This window comes from Neodiprion lecontei, chromosome 7 (assembly GCF_021901455.1).
Source record: "Neodiprion lecontei isolate iyNeoLeco1 chromosome 7, iyNeoLeco1.1, whole genome shotgun sequence".
Classification (NCBI taxonomy): Eukaryota; Metazoa; Arthropoda; class Insecta; order Hymenoptera; family Diprionidae; genus Neodiprion; species Neodiprion lecontei.
Genome location: NC_060266.1, coordinates 18,528,487 through 18,550,713, shown reverse-complemented (window position 1 = coordinate 18,550,713; position 22,227 = coordinate 18,528,487). Strand labels below are relative to the sequence as shown.

Here is a 22,227-nt window from a genome sequence, read left to right as displayed (position 1 = left end):
AACTCGAGCCATTGGAAGTCATTAAAAATCACTTGAAATAATTTGGTGCAGTTGGGAAAATCGAGCGGCAAATGTTGGAAATCATCGAAATCATTGGAAGTCTTGAATTAAACTCCAAACGGTCTCAACTCGTTGATATACTACCAATTTCAGTCTCATCACGTTTTTCTATTGAATCCAAGTTGAAAAAGTGATTTCCATTAACATCCGATGATTTCCAATGAATTGTAGTAATTTCCTATCATTCTATCCAATCGGGAAATCATTGAAAGTTGTTTACAATGATCAGAAATTGTTGGAAGTAAGGGGTAAGATTGGAAATCAAAGGAAATCGTGTAATAAGTAGAAGTCAATAGAAATCAATCAAAATCAATGTCAATGAATCAAAATCATTCAACTGATGGCTCTTCGGTTACTTGTAATTAAAACGGTCCTCATAATCAATAACGAAAATATGAAGACGATAAACTTCAACTGATAATCAGAGAAATCACCTTATTCTAACATATTTTAACCGAAACATACGTATAAACTCGTTTGATTCCGATGAACAATTGTTCATTTTATTCGTAAATGAATTATCCAAAATTGGTCTCAACTAGATTTTGAAATTTTGTATTTGTTTTTTTTTCTAAACTAAATACTTTGACTGCTGAAAATTTTGATACATAAATCAATTGTTCCACTTCTGAGCCGCAATTGCAAGATTTGATCGGTACCTACTTGTTAAATAACATTCCGAGTGTCGTACAATATGTTAAAATTTTTTTGTCCCACCAGCGATCGATTCCGCATATTTGTTAGTTACGGAACTCCACTCAACGAAAATATTCTATGCTCAATGCACAATCTCCAAAGTCTTGGAGGAAAAAGAAAAAAGACCGTGTCCTTGATATTTCAATTTGAAAATATTGTAGAACTCTAAATAACGCTCGATACCGTTTGTTAGGATGTGTCAAACTTTTCACCTCCATTAATACTTGAACTTGGGCAATTTTGTTCGTCTTCTATTATATATCCGCAGTAGTTAACACGAGTGATTGAATTCAATTATACACGCGGATGAAATTCATATACATAAGTATTACACACACGAGTTATCGTCATATGTGTACATATGAGCCAAGGAAGAAAGCCTTACGAATCCTCTCACGACTCGTACTTTTTTTCCTTAATTTTTTACACCTTTTTTCCTCGCCATTTTCAGTCAACAGTGATTGTCTGGCAACGCGTGTTCCCATTTTACGTATCCCGTGCAATCAATCACCCGATAGCCTCGGCTGCCGGCCGATATACGATGGAGTAATTCTTTCAGGAAATTCAGATGGCGTATACTTGAATAAATTCGAATACGTTGCAAGATTTATAAGACATTCGAATCAGCACTGCATACAAATGCCGGGGTGTTCATTAATGCATCATCAATTTAACTTCAGTTTGGGGAAAAGTCGAAGCATTCTAATCTCAACTGCGTCACTTATGCATTAGGCGCAAAGTTGTCTTTTACTTTTTTCTAATCTTCACCGTAATTCCAAAATCTTACGATCGGAAAATGAGAATTTCAAGTATCACGTGCCCGTTAGTGTTAAACTTGTTGTAATCATAAAGAAACACCGTTTAAGGGGTATACATTTTACGACGTAAGAGTGTTAAAAAATTCACAGTTCTCAGCTGATGCGATATTGGACCCCGAATAAAGCGCGGAAGCTTTCTTTTACACGAAACGAAGCGTGAAAAAAATCGGCATCGAAATCCGAATGAGGCACTTGGTGAGGTTTGATCGATTTTGCGTAAAATTTCCCTGTTTTGACTCGAAGCCAGACATGCAAAGTTTGATTGATGTGTACATTACACGACTGTAGTTTGTAGTTTTTTTTTTTTTTTTTTTCCCCCTCTGGCTTGTTTTATTTTTCAATTAACCGCACAACAACAATCAGTTGCAATCCCGCATGCTGTACACATATACGCTTTACATCGATCGCCGCTTAATTGACCGTAATTACAAAGCTTCTGTGTATATTTCACGAAAGTGTAATTGTGGGTATCTAATGTTAATTGCTTGGCATATTATATCTGATCCATTAAATTGAACTTTCTACAAATACCTTATTTTTACATGCAGACTTGCCGGTTATATTTATTATTCCTCTTTGCACGTGGGTACAGGTAAAAAATTAGCGAAAAAGCTCTGCTTTTAGCACGAACACGCACCGGTTTTTTAACCGATTCGGAATGATAGATAACACTCGGGGATATTAAAAAGTGAGCTGCTGATTACTGTGTCTAGATATACGGTACAATTTCATGGACAATATAACGACGATTTAATGGTGGACAAATATGTTTCCGATATTCGTCTTATTCGAGTTCCATTAAAATGCGATGGGTCAGGTGGTGATGGTCATTCTGTATGCGAATATTGATCATTAACGACACTTGTGATCGATGTTAAAAAAATTACACGCGTGCTCAATGTTTATAATTATTTGAAAACGTCAAATGAAAATGGTTGCCGATCTCTGTCTGAATTATCCTCTAAACGTTGAAATTTCGTCGAGCCTTTAGCCGAGTGGACGAATTAATTGAATTGATAAACAAATCACGATATTATGAGACTTGTAAATATATCGTAACAATAAAGCTGATGATTGAATTGAATTTTTTAGAAAAAAAATCTCGCCTCAATAATACGAACGACAAATAAAAACCACAGTGCTGTAAAGAGAAAATTGGGTTGATGATAATATTGAAAAAATCACATTGTCGTCTTGTAATTTATAAAATTGTATTGTCAGTCATAGTTCGAATGATCACAGCTCATTTTGTTTTTTTTTTTTAATAATTCTTCGGATATCATATGAGAGAGAGATTTTTCGAAGCGTCAACATTCTTTCCACTAAATCATAAACTCACAATGCTACCTATGATAAATATGTATGATGATTTTTTAAACAACGCTTTGACCTAAACTATGAGAAAAAAAAAAACATGAATTGCAGAATTAATTTACAAACAGCATGAGCTGTAATTTATTACAATTGGATGAATGAAATGTTTTTGTTAGTGAAAAATATTGCAGAATATATTAATTCTTCAAAAATAAATTACAATAGAGTTTTAAATAAAATCGTATTCTATTGTTTAAATTTTTTTCCGTACAACAGACATACTGTTTCGATCACAGTCAATTTATTCAACTTTTATAACGTTTCTCGATCTAAGTTCATTCGCAAATTTTTTGTTCATGCTATTCGGCCAATGCTTTCAATATTATAAAAAAAACGCGTCACCGTATCTCATATAAAAATATCAAGTCAATTTCGAGACAGACAGATAATGTGAAAAATTTCCACCCACGCTCAAGTATAGTGTATACATCTTTTTTCCACGATAGTTTAAAAACTCATCATTGCTCTGACTTTGATTTCCACCCGTGTAGGATAAGAATAGAAAGATACTTTCAGTTAAAAGATGATGTTTTCGCAGTGAATTGGATGAATTTATACTTAGCGCACGGGCAGGAAACGCAGAATTCGTATAATAATTCGATATTTGACGTTTGTTTTATAAACGTTTTGTAAGATTTTCACCCACGAGTGTGTGTGTGAGTGTGCTTATGTATTTGGAGCATTCCATGAGATCTCGATCAAGATTCGAAGTCGCTGTCTCAGATTAGTTTTATAATTTCTTGTATGAAAGTACATGGCGAAAAACGCAATCACCATTTTTTCAGAATTTTTCAACCCAGCGTATCAGGAGTCTGATTTAAAAAATTGAAAAAAAAACACTTTGTAAAATTTTTTAAAATATCAAACAAATCTTATAAAATATAATCAAATTTTTGACAGCTATTAGAAGATGAAGATTTCATAAGTCCAAAATATAAATAAGAAAAATAAAAATAAAATCAAAAAAATAATTATTATTATTGCATTGCATTTATTACATAAGAATGATCATAAATATAATATCATGGGCCGAAACATGTCTATTCAGAGAATTACAGGGAACTGAATATAAAGTAAAATATAAAAATTCAATCCAATAATAATAATTTTTATTTACCTTTATTTTCCTCATTTACCCTTTGAAGTTATGAAATCTCCATCTTCAAATATGTGTCAAAAATTTTCTTACATTCTATAAGATTTTTCTGAATTTTTTCAGATTTTCGAGAGTGGAGTTCTTTTTTTCACGTTTGTAAATTATAGGTACTTCAGATACACGGGGTCGAAATATTTTGCAAAGAAATTGTGATAGCGTTTTTCGCCATGTACTTTGATACAAAAAATTATAAAACCAATCCGAGACATCGACTTAAAATCTTGATCGAGTTATCACGGAATGCCCCATTTGTATTTCCACGACTCACAGACACACTCGGTTGAAAATTCATTTACGAACGGTGTTTACAGATATGAACAATGCGTCGAAGCGCCCTTGTCGGTCTATATTTAAGGCGAATGTTACACGAACACACGTGTGTGCATTAAGCCACGTCATTGCGGCTGAGAAATGTACCTACAATAATTTATTATACAGTGAGCGAGCCACGGTTGCGTATAAAATTATTAAACAACTGACATACCTGCATAATATGTGTAACATAGTGAGAATTTGATCATCGGGGAAATGAATTTTTACTAGATTAAACATAATTTCCAGTTGACGTTTGTTCGTACATCAATTCTTTGGATGGAAAAAAGGTAATAAGATATTCCATTGTCGCCATTTTTGAATATTTGTTGATAGTAACCTTTTGTATTATACTCAAATGTGTGCCTAGTAACTTCCTTAAATATTATTATCTTATTAACTTTTCTTCAAACCAGATGGAAAAAAAAAATTGTCAAATAACTGCTTTCTCTTGTTTTTACAGTGGTGTTACCCCTCAATTTTCGGACCGTCGATTTTGTTATTGTTTGTTTGAACACGAAAAAATCTTCCCGCCAAATTTATTCAACTTCGAGATAATTAAGATCCGCGTATATTAACTCTTGTTTCCGATCTGCGAGCCACCGCGTTGCCCCATTTAAATTCTTGGCATTATTCCCACCCACGTGATCAGCACCTGCTCGTCATGGACGAGTGCAAACTCCAATTAATTCTCTCGGCAAATAGCGCGGAGAGTTTTAATCTGAAACCGCAGAACATATAACCATAACCTCAAATTTTACATTCTCCCCTGCGAGTAATCAACTAATCGCGTCTGTTCGGTTTGCTCAAACATTCCGTGTGAAAAATTTTCTTTTCAATTATACTACACGTATAATCCCAAAGCTTCTTCATACATCGAAATAAGAGATCCGAATTTCCCTCCTGTTTAATTAGCAACGAAACAAAACTATGACGCAATGTGTACCAACCGCCATTTTTCCCGCCTAAACAAAAGAAGATCAGGGTTTTCAAAACAAGCGCCACAATAATACGCTGCCGATATAACTGAAACCCGGTAAACTCGTTCAACTCGATAGTTTTACAAGTACCGTAATTACGATCGAAAAAATATATTCACTCTCGATTGTACTTACGGAATTAAGGTATACGGTGATGTGATTTTTTTTTTTTTTCATCGATATTGAAGAAAAAAAAAAAATAATAAAAATTGCGCCAACGTTAATATCAACAACAACTTTGAAACTCACCTGCGCAGATGACGGAACTATAGAGGGAGTAAACGTGCGTGATCCGAGAACGGTCGACACGTTGAAACGGGGACAACGCCCACTCGGAGTGTGTGTAACATACAGATATAAAGAAAAAAGAAAAGAAACATGAACGGGGTTAAAAAAAAAAAATTCTTCACACTATTTCGACTCGTTCGCTGCGTGTCTAAAGCGCGACTCACGTAACTCGTGCGGTTCAGCTTTAGGTTTGCAGAGGGCCCGGAGCGATTCTCTACTCACTGTCTCTACGCGCCTGACTCTTGCACGTTTATTGTGCGCGTGAGCCACGAGCCCCGAGGCTTGTCGAGGGTGGAAAGAATTCAAAGAATGGACAGGTCTGTGTGTGTGCGCGTGTGTAAGTCAGGGAAAGATAAACGAGGAGGAGAAGAAAAATAAATGAAGAAAAGAAGATGGGTGGGAGAGGAGCTGGTGCGGGGGTAGGGAGGGGAGCGTAAGACAGAGAAGCGGAAGAGGAAAAGAAGGCGACGAAAGGAAGACCCGAGGAAACGGCGTAGACAAGGGATGGAAACGCCCGGCTGCACAAGGAACGATGCCTGGCAACCAGCCGCCACACCGGCTGGTTCGTATATCGACTGAGTTGAAACTCCGAACGCTACGTTATTCAAATTCCCGCCCCTTCCCGCCAGTTTGCCGTTTCCACTTTCTCTTGTTACGTACGTCCATTTCATCCCACCGCTGCCACCAACGATTACGGAGGCTTTGGTACCGCCACACCTTGACAGACGGCCGCTCTTCAAGAGAGTGCATATTGCGAGTTGATGGATGAAAAAGTTTGTGAATTTTTCGATTTTTTCACTTGACGAGCAACAGTTTGTAACAATTTGATCAGAGCGTCTACTATTTGAAGCAAATAAGAAAGTAATTTACCATTTGAATAAGTCGGCCTACAGTTTATGCAAATTTTAGTTCTACATTTAAATCACTTTTGTTTGAAAATTTTCATTTTTGAAACTGAAGTTCGTTTAATTGTTATTTAACAATGAATGTTTAAGAAAATAGGGAACTTTTCTTACAGTCCGTAATGTCGTTCCTGCTTATAAAAAAGAAAACTTTATCTAATGAAACTATTTTCTTTATCATTAGTTACGTGGAAGAAATCAAAATTTGATATCTAGAACCCAGATTCAAAATTTGTGTTGACCGGTGTAGTTTGACTAATTTAGTAAACCTATAGGTGAAGGCTTGACCTCTGTTGTTACCTTGACGATGGGCGTCTTCACCAACACTCGCTCTTACTTCTACAATAATGACGGAACAACCAAGACGTGTCTAAAAATATTAATTGAGTAGTGAGCTTGAGAAACGAAAAGTTCGATCGATATCTGATTCATAACAAATTTTAACGTTCATTTAATTTATCAACAAATATATTTTACAAACAAGTAAAACAAAATGATGAAAACAGAAAAATTTAAGTTGGTGAAAAACGAAACATTGCAAATTTAAACCACGAAACAAGATAAAGAAAGGTGACGAACTAATAAGTTGTTATATATTTTTATTTGTACTTGGAACGTGATTCATTTATTACTGTATACTGTGTGCAAAAATATAATTCACATTATTTGATCGAATTCATTTGTTTGCTTTTCTTTTATTGTAAATAAGAAAAAATAGATATTATTCGTTATCGAGTGTTAATATTCTAATAAAAATAGGCACTGCGTAATAAATACGTCGTCCGTTAAGTTGAAATTGAATAGGATTAATTTTATTCAAAAGTATGTATATCTAGCTTGATTCGGACAATTTTTCGTTCGACGATACCTGCAGAATGGATGAACGGATTTGGATGATTTTTGTTTTAAACTACGCAACTTTTTTTTTTAACTTCAAACTGTCTAAATTTTATATATTAATTATCGGACACGTACTTTTTGACCTACCCAATGTCGAAATTTAATAAAATACAGAATTTCGTTATTTTCTTAATGTTTTATGGATGCGGAAAGTATCCTGGCGGGAAATTCTTAGGCTAACGACATCAAGGACAGCCAGATTAACCACTTTTTGAAATTAGAACAAGTTACAGGAAGCATTGTTAATGACTGCATGGTCATCCATTTCTTTCGATGACATGTCTTACAGTATTCACGATAGATCAAAAACGACTCAGCAATTTTTCTTCAAATTTTGAGATATTGTTCCCAGAAATAGGTAAAAAATAAATTTCTCTGAACAAAATGGCAAACATTTGAACTGGAAGTTCGATGTTCCATCCAAAATTCACGATACTTTTATTTAATGAAAAAAATAGGACGGAAGAAAATGATAGTCGAAGAAAGTGGGATCGGGCAGACAAAGAGGATAAAATATCGTAGAATACTGGTCCACACTGGATGTGGAATTTTTTTGAGCTACAAAAACGTCGCCGATCGAAATTCAAATACGAAATCGACGAGTGAAAGACTCTGACAAATATATTGTATTTTCCATTGAATTCCGACTGGTTTTTGTATATCGTTGGCCATATTGCAACAGTTGTTAGTAATTGATAAATCTGATTTTGGATTCGAAATCAGCTGGATTAGAAACTGCCAAGTTCCAACTTACCAGATTTCATTCCAAATTCGTGAAGGAATCCTTGTCCGTTTAATAATTTTTATCTGATATTTCAATTTTGTAAACAAGAACTCCAGAGTTAGGACTAGAGATACGAAGAAAATCTTCCAAAATTGACTTTCATTAATTGAATGAAATATAATGCATCGAGGATTTTCCCTATGTGTCTAAACTAAAATGTGAATGCAGCGAGAAATAGATTAATTCAAGATGTCTACCAATTCTTCATTTCAAAATTCCCCGAGTATTCCAGGAGTTTCCTAGCTAACTTTGAAAGTTGACATTTTTTATCTGGCTGAAACAGGGTTATCTTTTTGCATTATGTGAAAAAATATCTCACGATTTTTTCTTAATTTTCATGCATCACGGCTTTTGAGCAATAAATTTTTACCGATTTCTAGATTTTTGTACGCAGTTTTTCAATACTTGAATAAGTGTTGAAAAATCGACAAAATGAAGAATATCGAATTTTCAACCGAATATATTCACTTCATTCAAATAAAAATATAAACAAAATTTTAAGACTCGGCGGGGATGTAAAAACCTCCAGGAAATTGCCAAAATTCCCTGAGTTTCAAGAAGTTTCCACGGTGAAAAAACGTTCCACAATAATTTAAGGAGTTCAAGGGTTTTCCAAGCTAGTAGACACCCTGATTATTATTATTATTATCTAAAACACATGATCTGGAATTGAAAAGCTAACATTTCTCTCAATTCCACCGATTTTTTTGCAAGTTTACGATTATATTGCGCTGAGAAATCCGTCCAGATCATTTCATCAGATCCGACCTGATTCACCTAGACAAGAATGTTCAACACAAATTTATTACGATAGAATTTGCCAATTATTTGAAAATAATAGATTAATAAATGAAGTAATAAAACTGACTAGGTACCATTCTATTCTGCAGTTACATTTAGATAAGCAATCAAACAATTTTTTGCATTATGATTCTGGGAGTTAACTATCGACTATCGACTGGTTAAAAATAATATGCAAATTGGATTCCTGTGCAACGTTTACGAGTCGAAATAAACCCTTTGGCGTATTATTTTGATCCTGTAATCGCTCGCTCACTGATCGCTAACAGCGCATTTTAACGCATGAATAAATACAACACGAATTTAAATCGATGCTGTAATACCCACTGAAGGTCATGTAGCAGTCCTACCTTTACCGACCGAGCAAAGTCCCCCGTTATCTTTCTGTATTAAATTGACAAATGAAAGGAGAGTGTTCAAATTTCGAAGGTGCATCACTATTTCGTAGCGGAATTGAGGAAAGTCACTCATATCGGACAAATCGACGAAAAAATTTGAAGTTTTTTACACGTCTTCCTATTTCTACATTTCCTGAATTTCAGGGGTTGAAAGTGTGTAGTTGAGATAGACTCCGCAATTCTGAAAAAAATGGGGAGTAAAATGAGCAATCGCGAAACTGTTTTAACGAAGAAAAGGAGTAGGCTTGCTCAGTCGGTAAGGGTAGGACTGCTACATGACGTTAATTATCAAGCATTATTCGTACATGGTATGCCAAAATAGAAAAAGGTCGGCCGTGATTTATACTTCAAAAATTGCATTCGAACATCAATAACTTGAAAAATTTCTGAAGCAATTCATTTGCTTAATACAGGGTTTTAAAAAAATTCAATGTTTGGATTATTTCAGACGAACAATCTTGGAGAAATAAGTAAAGAAGTAAAAATGTAAAATAAAAATGTCAATATTTTTGTACAACAATGTATTTCAAAGATGAGCAGAGCAGCTTGCGGTAAAATGTAAATTTCTACCAACAATTTATCTCCTTGTTAGTAATACGCGTATAGTATACCTGCCGTGTTGTACTTCACTGATAAATTTGTCGGATAAAATTCTCTGATATGCGATAAAAGTGAGGCAAGGTAAATTCTTTCACTCCCTGCTACACGTGCGGCTTTTCGGTACGTAAGAAGCTTTTTCATTCTCTAACAGCTTGATGATCAATAATCGGGGCTAGCAGCCGGTTAAAGAGGCCGATATTTCTTTTAGCTTCATATAAAGCTCAGCTTAGTCACACGTGTAGTCCTTTTTTGTACCATCAATAATTCTGGGCAAATTGTTCCGTCGTTAACGAAGTTTCGACGATTCGCCGGATAGCTTTAATGTCAAATAATGTCACAGCTCTTCGAACAATATGCTCACCTTTAATCTTATCTAATGGGTTGTACTGTAATTTTAATGCAACTTCGCCAACTGATGAATGTTTAAACTTAGATCGGTGGAGCAGCTAAATTAGGAAAAATTAACAACGATCTGTCGTAAAGATTTAAATACGTACAATATTAAATTACGCTTCGGAAATTCACAGATTTTCTCTGACTGATATTTCGCAGTTGTTGAGAAGGATATTTCAATTTTTCTACCAAATTTCTGGATTCCTTGACTCGTTTTGCGTAGGTCTGGGAAATTGTAGTACGAAATTTTTTCTTTTAAATTTAAAAATTGTCGAATGGTATTTCATTTTTCCAAAATAAAAATTTTCAATTTCATAGACAAGTTTTTGAATCGTATGTATCACTACAGAACTACGTATGGCTTGATCCATTTATTTTAACGCTTTATGAACTAGAATTGAATTATTTTTATTAGCAAACTTTTTGCGAATCGCCAAAGTAAGACATTTTATCGAGCTTAATTCCACTTGCGCCGAAAATATAAATGGTAAAATCAGTGCAGAGAATTTAATTAACTGATACTTTGTTGCGAAATTCCTTCATTGTTATGAAAAATAAAATTTCGTCAAGCAATAAGCTTCAAGTATTCCGCTTAGAAAATCATCCGGCATTATTACTTGTTTTAAATTTTTATTTTTCGCACGATTGTGATTATGTCTACTAAGCAAACGTGATATCGTTTCAACAATACCCGATTCTGCCGTTAACGTCAATTGCACCTTTGGAATCTCAGTTTCATTAAATGTAAAACTCATTTTACACAATAGTGTGATTCATAGTTCGTTTAAAAAGTGAATTTCACAAAGAATTAATTGATATCACAGAGAACCGGCTAATGGTGGGAACGAAGCGGCAGAGTAAAAATGCTGACTGGTTAATTGTTTTAATTCGTTGATGGCGCGCCGACTTTCGAGAATAAGATCTAACAGATCCGTTTATGGATACGGTTAAGGAAGAGACTGATGCAGAACGGGAATAAAAGGAAGTTGAAAAAAGTGCGTGCGGGAGATCCCATGGTGACCGAGACGAATGCCGGTTTCGACCAAGTCACCAATTAGTCTCATTAATGGAACGATGAACGACGTCTTCAGAGTTCAAGTCTGAAGCCACCACTCAAGTGTCTTGTAAGTCTAGCCATTAGGGTCCTTTGCTCCAAAGAAAGATATATATAATATACAAGATAAGATATGCACGTAGAAACAAAAGGCTAAATCGAATCGTTGCTCAAAAACAAGAAACCTACTTCAGTGATATTGTAGAAAATAGTCTTGTAAATAAACGTCGTGCGATTCATTAAATTTACTAGATGTTTGATCACTTCCGGTGATTTAATACGAAGCATCAATATTTACGCTCTTGTTTATGATTCCAGTACCTTCTATTTGCGCATTTCTAAAGAGATCTACGTAGCTTATACGAATACAATTATCTTGTCTTACGAATAGTCAATGTACGACCATCTCGTGATAATAAAATTTATAAGAAGCATCGATTTTTGGTCAAACAATCTCCCTGAAATACATAAAAAAGTTAGAAAAAGCGAGACACGCATTGAATAGGATGTTATAGTCAGTCTTTACCGACAGAGTAAAATATTACTGTTTGTTACTATTATCAAAGCCTACGCAGCATTGGCGTGAAAATACCAAAGTCAGCGCCAAGTGCGGCATCTTTACACGAATAATGCGTAGTTTTTGATGATAGTAGAAAAAAAAACAATATTTTACTCTGCCGGTAAAGACCGACTATAGCATCCTCTTAACCCTTTCGTGCATGCATTTTTCGTTGCGTGTGAATCATTTAAAATTTTTTACTCATGGACTTTCGGGGTCGTTGATTACGAATCTGAACTCGAAATTCGAAAATTCAAAATAACTGATCCAGTATGGCGGACAAGCAAAAACAAAGAGAAAAATTTTGAAAAAATTCTGTAAAATTTCTAGGTGTGTATCGAGTTGGTGTAAAAATTGGCATTCGGATGTTCGTGCTGGATTAGCAGAAAATCCTTCCATTCTTGGGAAAGTACAAATTTCCAACATTTTACAATCAATAAATTGATGTATTTCACAATTTTCTTAAACTCAGATATATTTCAGCGACCACTTGGAGCCGAAAAAACTCAGCAGTTCTTACCAAAAAATTAGTTCTATAAATAAAAAGCTGCTGCTGCTGCAAAAAAAAAAAGGTGGGACGCTGAGAGTCCCAGCTTGAATTAAAGGGTCAAGTGTAACATTGCCAAATGGGTATATATAACCGGGAAATTTTGATAGGTTTTTCTCGAAGTAAAATAATATTGTCTTAGTCCCCCTGAACGGTAAGGTTTATAAGTAGGTATATAAGCGCAGGTATATATATATATATATGTGTTTTATACGCGTGTAGGTATAATCTTATTTTCTTTTATTTTCTTCGGCCCGACTAAGCTCCCCTCAAGTCTCGAGTTGCGAACCTTCGCAAAGCCATCATCATCCAGTAGGGTGAGGGCGAAGAACCAGATGTCTTTGAGAGGTTTATGCAGATATTCTGTCAGCCTCGTGTAGAACACCTTAATGCGAAACTCGATGAATTACCTCTGGAGATCCGAACTCGTATATGCGTATTACGCGTATAAATATACCGCGTGCCGCACATATGGGTTCTATATTTGTATAATATACGGGGCATTCCGTGCAGAATCCAGAAATATCGTTGGAAGATTTTTAGGTAATAATGGGGATAATTTTAGAAAAAAATTATCTTCAAGTTTCGATCGTTTAAGATTGGTTTCATTATGGGACCGTTTCTTCATTCGCTTCTTTCGGCAGTTGGAAAACTGTAGATGGATAAACATCGATCTGTCTTTACCGTTTTAGAAATTTCGAATAAACTTTTAAACACCTTTCACTCTACGTTTTTTTGTTTTATCACATTTGCCAAACATTCGATTCTAGATCAATGCTGATGCTTCAGCAAAATCTTTAATCAACTGCCACTTAAGTTTATTCTCCAATCAACCTTCCAACAGTTGCGATCATGTATTGAATTTTAACGTGCTTTCCGCAGGGTGGAAAACCATTCAGGATATTTTTGACACATTTGAAAGAACAAAAATACCTTCATGCAGTATTACGTGTGTTATAACACGCAAGTAATTAATATTAACACGTTCTATAGTACCACGTATTAGTACGTAAATTCAGTAGAACATAAATAAGTAGGATAATGAATTAATAATATTTTGAGCATAAACGCTTTCTTAAACGTTCGGTTGGTTTCATTTTTCAGCTTGATTTCTAACTCAACTTTGAATAGCTATTATTGTAACCAACGACTGTACGACTGAAAGATACGAGTTTCATGCTTATTTGTGACTGTGAACGATAACTTCGACAACGTTTGTACGAGTGTCATGAAATTTAGTACACATTTCATTCTGAGACGTGATTTTTTAAGAAACTATAACGATTCGTGTTCTAACTAAACTCTGTGAGTTGTATAATCGGAATTCTGGATTAATTGTTTTTCTAAGATTGATCTTTTTCCAAGTGATCGAGTAATCGGAGTAATCTTCAATCAATCGATTTATCGATTATTCTATTAACCGGTCCTTTCATTAAATCGATTAATCGCACATTCGCACGTCGCTTAACCCTTTAACTTACCTTTTTTTTGCAACTTTTCATTTATTTAACTACTTTTTTGGTTTCACATGGTTCCTAAAAAAATATAAAATTTATTACTGTATTTATTGGAAAAATATCACATGTAAACAAATGATCGCAATTCGTACTTTTCCACGAAATAAAGAATTTTCCGTTAATTTGGTATGAAAATCCACATGCCAATTTTTGCACAAACTTAATACACAGGAGTAAAATTCACAGAGTTCCTTTAAAATTTTTCTTGTTGTTTTTATTTGTCCGCCATATCGGATCAACGATTGCGAATTTTTCAATTTCGAGTTCAGCTTCGTAATCAGTGACCCTAAAAACCATGAAACATAAGCTTTTATCAAAATGAAACGACTCTTTGAATTTACGTCCGCCATATTGGATCCACCATTTTGAATTTTCGAATTTCAGGTTCAGATTCGTAATCAGTGATCCCAAAAGTCCGTGAATTGAAAATTTCAAGTGAATCGTATTCGTAAGGAAAAATGTATTCGTGAAAGGGTTGAACCAAGCATCAAGCTTTTATGATGTCACAGCTGCGCAGGTTGAGGGAAAATAAAGTGCCAGAATGAGAAAATTTTGTGAAGAATTATACGCGTGTATTTCACACATATATATATATGTAAATATTTAGGTAATCGCCTTGATGTACTCGCAGCTGTTCTTAATGGAGCATATTGTGGGAAATTATGCATGTACCTGACTCTGCATGACGTATACATAAGTATAACCAACACATGTTTGAATCGCTGAGTAGACGGTTCGAGTTTGAATTGAATTCGAACGCCTTGAACGTGGAACTTGAAAGTAATCCGATGCACGCTGGAAACACGCTGCGTGTCGCGTATCTCGAAGAAGGGATTAGATCAGTTTTCACCTTTCTTTTCTTCCAGCCGAGATGATTAGGTGCCTACGCGTATAGCTGACAAGTACCTTGTATATGGGGCATTCCAGGTCGATTCGAGTGAAGTATAACCTTTACTCTTTTGGTTTGGTCCATTTTTTATATTGTTCTTCCAACTTTAAAAAGGATTGTAATTCATTTTCCGCATTTTTATGATCCCCCTTGAGGCCCCCAGGGTCCCTTTATTGATGACATTATAAAAGTGATCTCGACATTTTGAAAATCATGGAAAAAATTACATGAATCCTTTGGCCAAAACAAAAAATATCTCAAAGAAAATTGAAGTAGGCAAGCGAAACGGTAATTTTTATTAGTTTTATAATCAATAATTATTTTTTTTCGCTGATTTGATTTTTTTTTTCAATCACCAGGGTTCAATATATCTTTTCTTGTACAACTATTGGAAAATTGTTACAAAATTTAACAGAAAAGAATGAAAGAAAATCAAAATAACTGAAAAATATTTTGAATTTCGAATTTGAATCAAAATTTTCAGATAGTTGCTGTACTAAGAAAGATATATTGAACCCGAAAAATTTGAAAAAAAAAATCAAAATAATGACAATAAATTAGTAATTGGTTATAAAATAATTAAAAGAATTCCCGTATCACCTACCCACTTCGATTTTAGTTGAGATATATTTTGCGTTGGCTACAGAATTTATGTAATTGTTTTTATAATTTTGAAAAATGTCTAAATCACTCTTAAAATATCAACAATTGAGGAGCTTTATGGGCGTCTGGGAGGGTTGTAAAGATGTAAAAAAAAATATGACAGAAACTTTTTAAAGTTGGAACAACGACATGAAAAATTGTGGACCAAGCATTGTCTATTAGCTGAGGAAGCCAATTTACACCCAAACTGATTTTTTTTCCGTAAGAGAAATCTAAGAGGGCGAGGGTCAGACCCTGGTCCAATTTAACTGGAATGCCCGATTTATTTTTTTTTTTTTATCTTGTATTATATGTATATATATATATATATATGAAAACGCCATAGCGGTTTGTAATATCATCCGAGACGCAAGCTGCGTGATCTAGGAGTTGCAACTTGTCATAATTGTACAGTAAGATCGGGATTATAGTGTATACTTATAAGCCTGTGCAAAATTAAGGCAAAACACGACCTGGTTTTCATGTTTTATTCGCTGACTATTATTTATAGAAATTTTCTATCTACACCGAAAGAAATGTCTAATTGTGGTTACTTTATAGTTCTAATAAATATTTTCAGCTATTACCGTGATCGAAGAATTAAGTTAGTTTTCAGTACAAAATAAAAAGAAATGTTATAGCTGTACCCAGAAAGTCTATTATGTGTTACCATTATTTTTTTGACAATGATCACTCGAACTTATATGTGAATATATATTTTCTCGTTACCGTTGCAATGATTGATCTATGTTGAAGCTTTATTTTACCGATAAAATCTAGTCAACTAGATAAACAATGTAGTACATATAACTAACCTGGATAAAATTTATTATTGACAACTGTGATCATGCTAGACAGTTTACTTGTTCTACACTTTCCTGTAATTATCACGATATTTAAACTAATATTGTAACGCTACCGATTCTACTTGAACTTATTAGTTATTCTGACAATCAAAATTTTTCTCAAGGTAATTGCAGATGAATAGATTTCTTTTGTACCTACCGAGTCGGATCGGTCATGTCCAAATGGTAATCGTATGGTAATGGTCGATAATGGTCGGTAATGGTCGGTAATGGTCGGTAATCGTCGGTAATGGTCGGTAATCGTCGGTAATGGTTGGTAATGTTCAAATTACAGCAACAAATAATTAATCGGGTAGGTACTCGTCATTAATAAGGGCATGAAATTTAGTGTAAACAATACGCAGCAGCAGGTATTGTGACTTGAAAATTTCTAAAATCTGGGGTTAATTAGAAAATTTGAACAATTTGCGAATGAAAACACTGCACGCGATGTTCAATATATTCAACATCTTAAAATTGTCAACCGATTGTAAATAGTTATGGAATAATTCAGAATTTAAATACTGCGAAATGCAGAGAAATTGAATTTCTGGCGAGTTATTTTTGTCCTCTCAACTGGCCTTCTGTTTCCTGCCATACGTGGATCCATATTTCCAATATGTACCTTATGACTTGGGATTTCTTCTATAGGTTCTCACATCGAGAGGCGACTGATGTCGTCTGAAGGGTGAATATATTACCCCTGTAGGAAATTTTCATAAAATCGTAAAAGTCGTCGATGTCCGAACGTCCGTCATAGACACTTATAATAAAAAGTATATCTAGGATCCAGATCTGCACTTCGCCAAGTCAGAGCACAGACATAAAACTTTTGAACCCCGGCCTTTGAATCACGTGAATTCAGCTGACGTTCCATATTCAATTTTCCACTTTATTCACGTCTTCGGGTATATTTGTCAGATCGAACAATCCAGCAAAATTTGATAAAATAATTGTTATTGTCGTTTTTCGTTTTAAACAATAAAGCTAAAACTGACTTGTGTTTTTAAAAAATATTTACTGAATATTTTACAAATTTTTGATCGCTTCCGAATTATATACCTACTTCAAAAAATTTCAAACCGCTGGGTTTCTTCGTAGAGAATTTTGACATTAGGGTAAAAATAAAATTCTGCGTTTCATTTCAGTTAAGGAATAATCGGAAGGAACAAGAATTCTTGTACATCAAAAAAAAAAGTGAGAAGTTTTCAATTTAAATCTGTCGAGAAATATCTGAATATATCTGTTTTTTACGAGAAATTTTCTTCAGGCGAGAGTGGAGGGTTTTACAATAATCCTACAGGTCGAGCGTGCCTGAGGAAATTCTTGGAAGTTAAAAGTTCACGATGAAGAAGCGAGATGAAAAAAATGAAAAAGAGAGACAGGTGTACAAGACATGGAAGATTGAAAATCCAGGTCTGAATTGCACAGCTTAGGTTGGATTGAAGAAGTCGGTTGGCTGAAAGTCGATACTTGTTATTAATTTTACTGTCGGATAACTGCACGGTGAGTATTTACTGAATTATTATATTCGTCAACTACGAAAATCTGTTTCAAAAATACGAAAATAGAGGATACTGGATTTATAAACAAATGCTTACAATTATATGCAAATGCTTCGTTTGAAATTGTTCAAAAATGGTTAAAATCTGTCAGATTCATTCGATCTTACTTCATGATTTCACATTCTATTTAATAGACTATTTGCTACGATTTAAAAAGAAAAATGTTATTCGACACGTTGGTAGCGTTAAGCATTTAACTTTACAACATTGCAACGATATTGATTATGAACAAAAAATAGAAGTATCAAATTCATTACTGGAAAAAAAATGTCTTTTAACGACTTTTTAGTGAATAGTTTTTTTGAATAAACTAAATCATTGTCGAGTGAAATCGAACAAATCTACCAGAATCTTAATCATCTCGAAGCAGTTTGAAATTGAGTACTTGTATGTTGGCTTTTATTTATTTACAAGTCAAGTATACTCCATTTTTCTATTTACAAAAAGAAATCTTCGTCTTCACAAGTACCCAACGCACGATTATCGTGTAATTTAATTAATCAGAAGTATAACGTTATGGCCAATCGACCGCCTGGGTGGGGGTGAAAAACTAGAATGGCGGATTGATAGAAGGACCAAAATATCGAACTTTCAAAGATGTGAAAATTTGATTGGTAGAATAATTAAAATTTAGAAAGTCCAAGTAAATAAACTGAAAATATAGAAAGTCGAAATACACAAAGGTGAAACCATAAAACGGCAAAATATAGAATCTGCGAAGGATTAACCAGATGAATTTTGTCGATTCTATATTTTAGTACTGTGTATTTTGACCTTTTTATTTTTGTACCACTCCAAACTTCAACTTACCACATCTTAAAAATTGTATTAATCAAGTTTTCGCTTTGTAGACAATTCAATATTTTTCAACCTTTCTATATTCTTACCCCTACTTGACCGTTCAAATATAGACCAGGTACAGTCCGAAAGCTACGAATTCGATAAAGCCTGTACGGTGAAATTGACAAAGCAGTAAGTTCGCTGGCCCCGAGTTACACAGACTGCAGAAGCCGGGTACGGGTTGGTGGTTATCTAAATAAACAGACAATGAGTTACCAGAGGTAACAATGTGTCACAACGAGATGGAATGACGTACAATAGGCACAATGGCGTACAATGGGGAACCCCGGTCCGACTGCATATTGCATCTTCGTGACGTCAATAGCGCGCATATCGCTAGGCTGTATTGAATCTGACCAAACCTGTCGTCCAATTATACCTTCCTTGTTCACCTTATTTCAGAAATATCATCTTCAAGTCGGGTACGTAGTTCGCGGGAGAAAACTGGATGGTTGAAAGTTTCTGATTTACCAAGAAATTGCGAATGAAATACAGGACAATGTGAAATTTTTACAGAATAATTGATGATGTCTTAAGTTTTGATTCATATACTATACGATCCACTGAAAAATGGTTAAAGTCGTGTAATTCTCCTAGCTTTACCGACCGAGCAAAGTCACCCTTTTACTTCCTATATTAAATAAAGAGAAACGAACAAAGTTTGCTCGGTCGGTAAAGGTAGGAGTACTACGTGACCTTAAATCATTTTACGGATTAGCAAACCAAAATAAAACCAAGTCTCAAGATCACATTTCCAACAACTGTATCATTATAAAACGTGTTCATAAGTTCGCAATTTTTTTCCCTTTAATCGGCTTCTATAACTATAAAATAATGGGGTTTGTAGTTTTATCATCACTGAGTATCAAATAATTGCAATCATAGCTAATTACGACTACACCCCAGGAGGATCGTTAGCCTTGTCATTGTCGATTGTTCATGTCTTATTTAGTACGACCATCCATCGAAGTCGGGATAATAAATTAATGTTTTGTTAATTTAAATAAATTGTCTCGTCTTACTTGACAGTAGAAATTGTTACTTTGCCGGTTGTTTTGTTAGATCAAACAAAATTTCTGTCGACTGAAAATGGACTTCTTTCACTATATTTTATAGCGATGTTTGCGATAAAGGTAACAAATCCTTTTTCTGTGTACAAAGGATACTTCCGGTTTGGTCAATCGAAAGCATCCAGCAAAAAGAAAACTCTCGGAATCAGAAAATTCTGATGCATATCAAATTACCGTAGAGTGGAGTAAATATTTTTTCAGCACAATTCGTAAAAATCTCTGAAATCAATTCTACGCACGCTTTATCTGCGAACGGTGAATTCCTGAAAGAATTTTCGCATGTCCGTTTGAATATTGACAATTTTCAACTAATGGCTGATAATCAAACATCCCCGGAATTTTTTCAGGTACTATTACACTATAAACGCGGAAAGTACCTAAGATCCAATTTTTCCTTAATTTTCCTTAATTCTACGATTTGTTGTAGTAGCTACACCAAAAACATCAATCGAAAAATTTTTTTATAATGAATATTATCAATTTGGTTTCATAATTAAATTTTACGAGGTAGTTGAACAATCTAAAAAACCAGTTACTGGAGGTCAACTTTAGGGGTAATCTGTACTCCTTAAACCGCTGAGTTAGGATTCGAAGGTAACCGAGTCCCAAACGTTTTTTAACATTCAACAGCATGTCACAGAGTAAAGAAGATCGGTGAGGTTCACTTCGGATACTTTCCTTGCAAGTATCGGCAATATTTCTCACATCAGAAATTATACCCTGCAGCTTAGGGTGATTCTTTTTTTAAACGCGTATCAAAATTTCGGTAGAGCATCTTAATTAAAATATCTCAGTCAAATATGAGCTCTTAATATTGATATTTATAGGTACCTATTTTATTATTTCCATTATCCGTTTAAATAACAAATTTTCTCGTAATCGGCTTGACTTATAATCAACATAAAAATTAGATTCTTATAATAAATTTCACTAACTATAAAAAAGTACTGAGATAGAATTTTTCTAACTTTAACCAATCAAGAGATATTCGCCAATGTACAAAAAAAAAAATACATTTCCGGTTCTTTTTACGTGCTATTTAAATGGAAAATAGAAAAAAATAAAACAAGTACCTCTGAATATCAATATTAAGAGATCACATTTGGCCAAGATATTCAATTTGAGGTTCTGTACCGAATTTTGATGCGCGTTTGAAAGAAATGAATTTTTTTTCAAACACCCTACTGCAGCCGGATAAAAAGAGCGGCCAAGTAAGGTGGTCCGTTAATTCGATTTATAAACGAGGAAGAAACGACAAACGATACCGGCCACAGAGTCTCAAAGCCGGGGCACCTCGGTCGTCCGCGTGAATTGAACAAATTACATAAGAATGCTATAGTTGACACGTGAACGTGCCGCCATTGCGTGGGTGCCGAACACACGAGGGAGGCGATAAAAAGGGCCTGAGCTGTAAGGCCCCCATGTATCTTATTCATGTGTGCATGAATGAATGTCTCTACACCCCGATGCACGCGGAACGGGATGACTCCAAAGGTCTGCAGCTCGTGTTACGACAGGGTTTCTCAAATTGTATTTTACTTGTTTTTTACATGAATTCTGTATGAATTTCTTTGAATGAAAACTTTGCAAAGACAACATTAAAACTGCAAATGGATTACAAGATATGACAATAGATTACAATGGATTAACCAAAAAAAAGGTATGTCAGGGGGCAAGGAATAAGAAAAAAAAATATTGAAATTACTTGCACCTGTAATCCGAGAGATTCTAATAAACTTTGTAATCCATTGTAATCCATTGTAATCTCTTTTCATCTTTTGTAAGCCATTTGTTTTATTATTGTTACCTTTGTAATTCTTAAGGTTCTTGCAATCATTGTAATCTCTGGAATTCATTACAATCTTTGTAATTGTAAACAGTGTTCAGTATAAAAATGGCCTACACTGTACTGCGATTACAGCGATTACGACGGATTACAAAGATCACAAAGATTACAAGTACTTCAAGGATTAGAAAAGCCAACAATAAGAATACAAATGGATTACAAAATATGAGAATAGATAACAATGGATTAAACAAAGGGCGAGTCTCTTGGGGCGAGAAACAAAAAAAGTATCGGAATCACTTGAAGCTGTATTAAAATTCAACAAACGGATAATAACTGTAAAAAAAAGATGCCGAAGACTGATTACAATTACAAAGGTTATAATCGATTGCAGAGATTACAAGGATTGCAAGATCTTCAGGGATTACAATGATAAGAAAAAGAATAAAAA

The 22,227-nt window shown here is 34.4% G+C and overlaps 1 protein-coding gene across 1 annotated transcript in view; it reads right to left on the bottom strand.

Moving 5' to 3' along the window:
- LOC107219808 overlaps nt 1-22,227 on the bottom strand; it is a 115,777-nt gene that overhangs the window by 37,078 nt on the left and 56,472 nt on the right. The gene's annotated exons all lie outside the window — the stretch shown is intronic.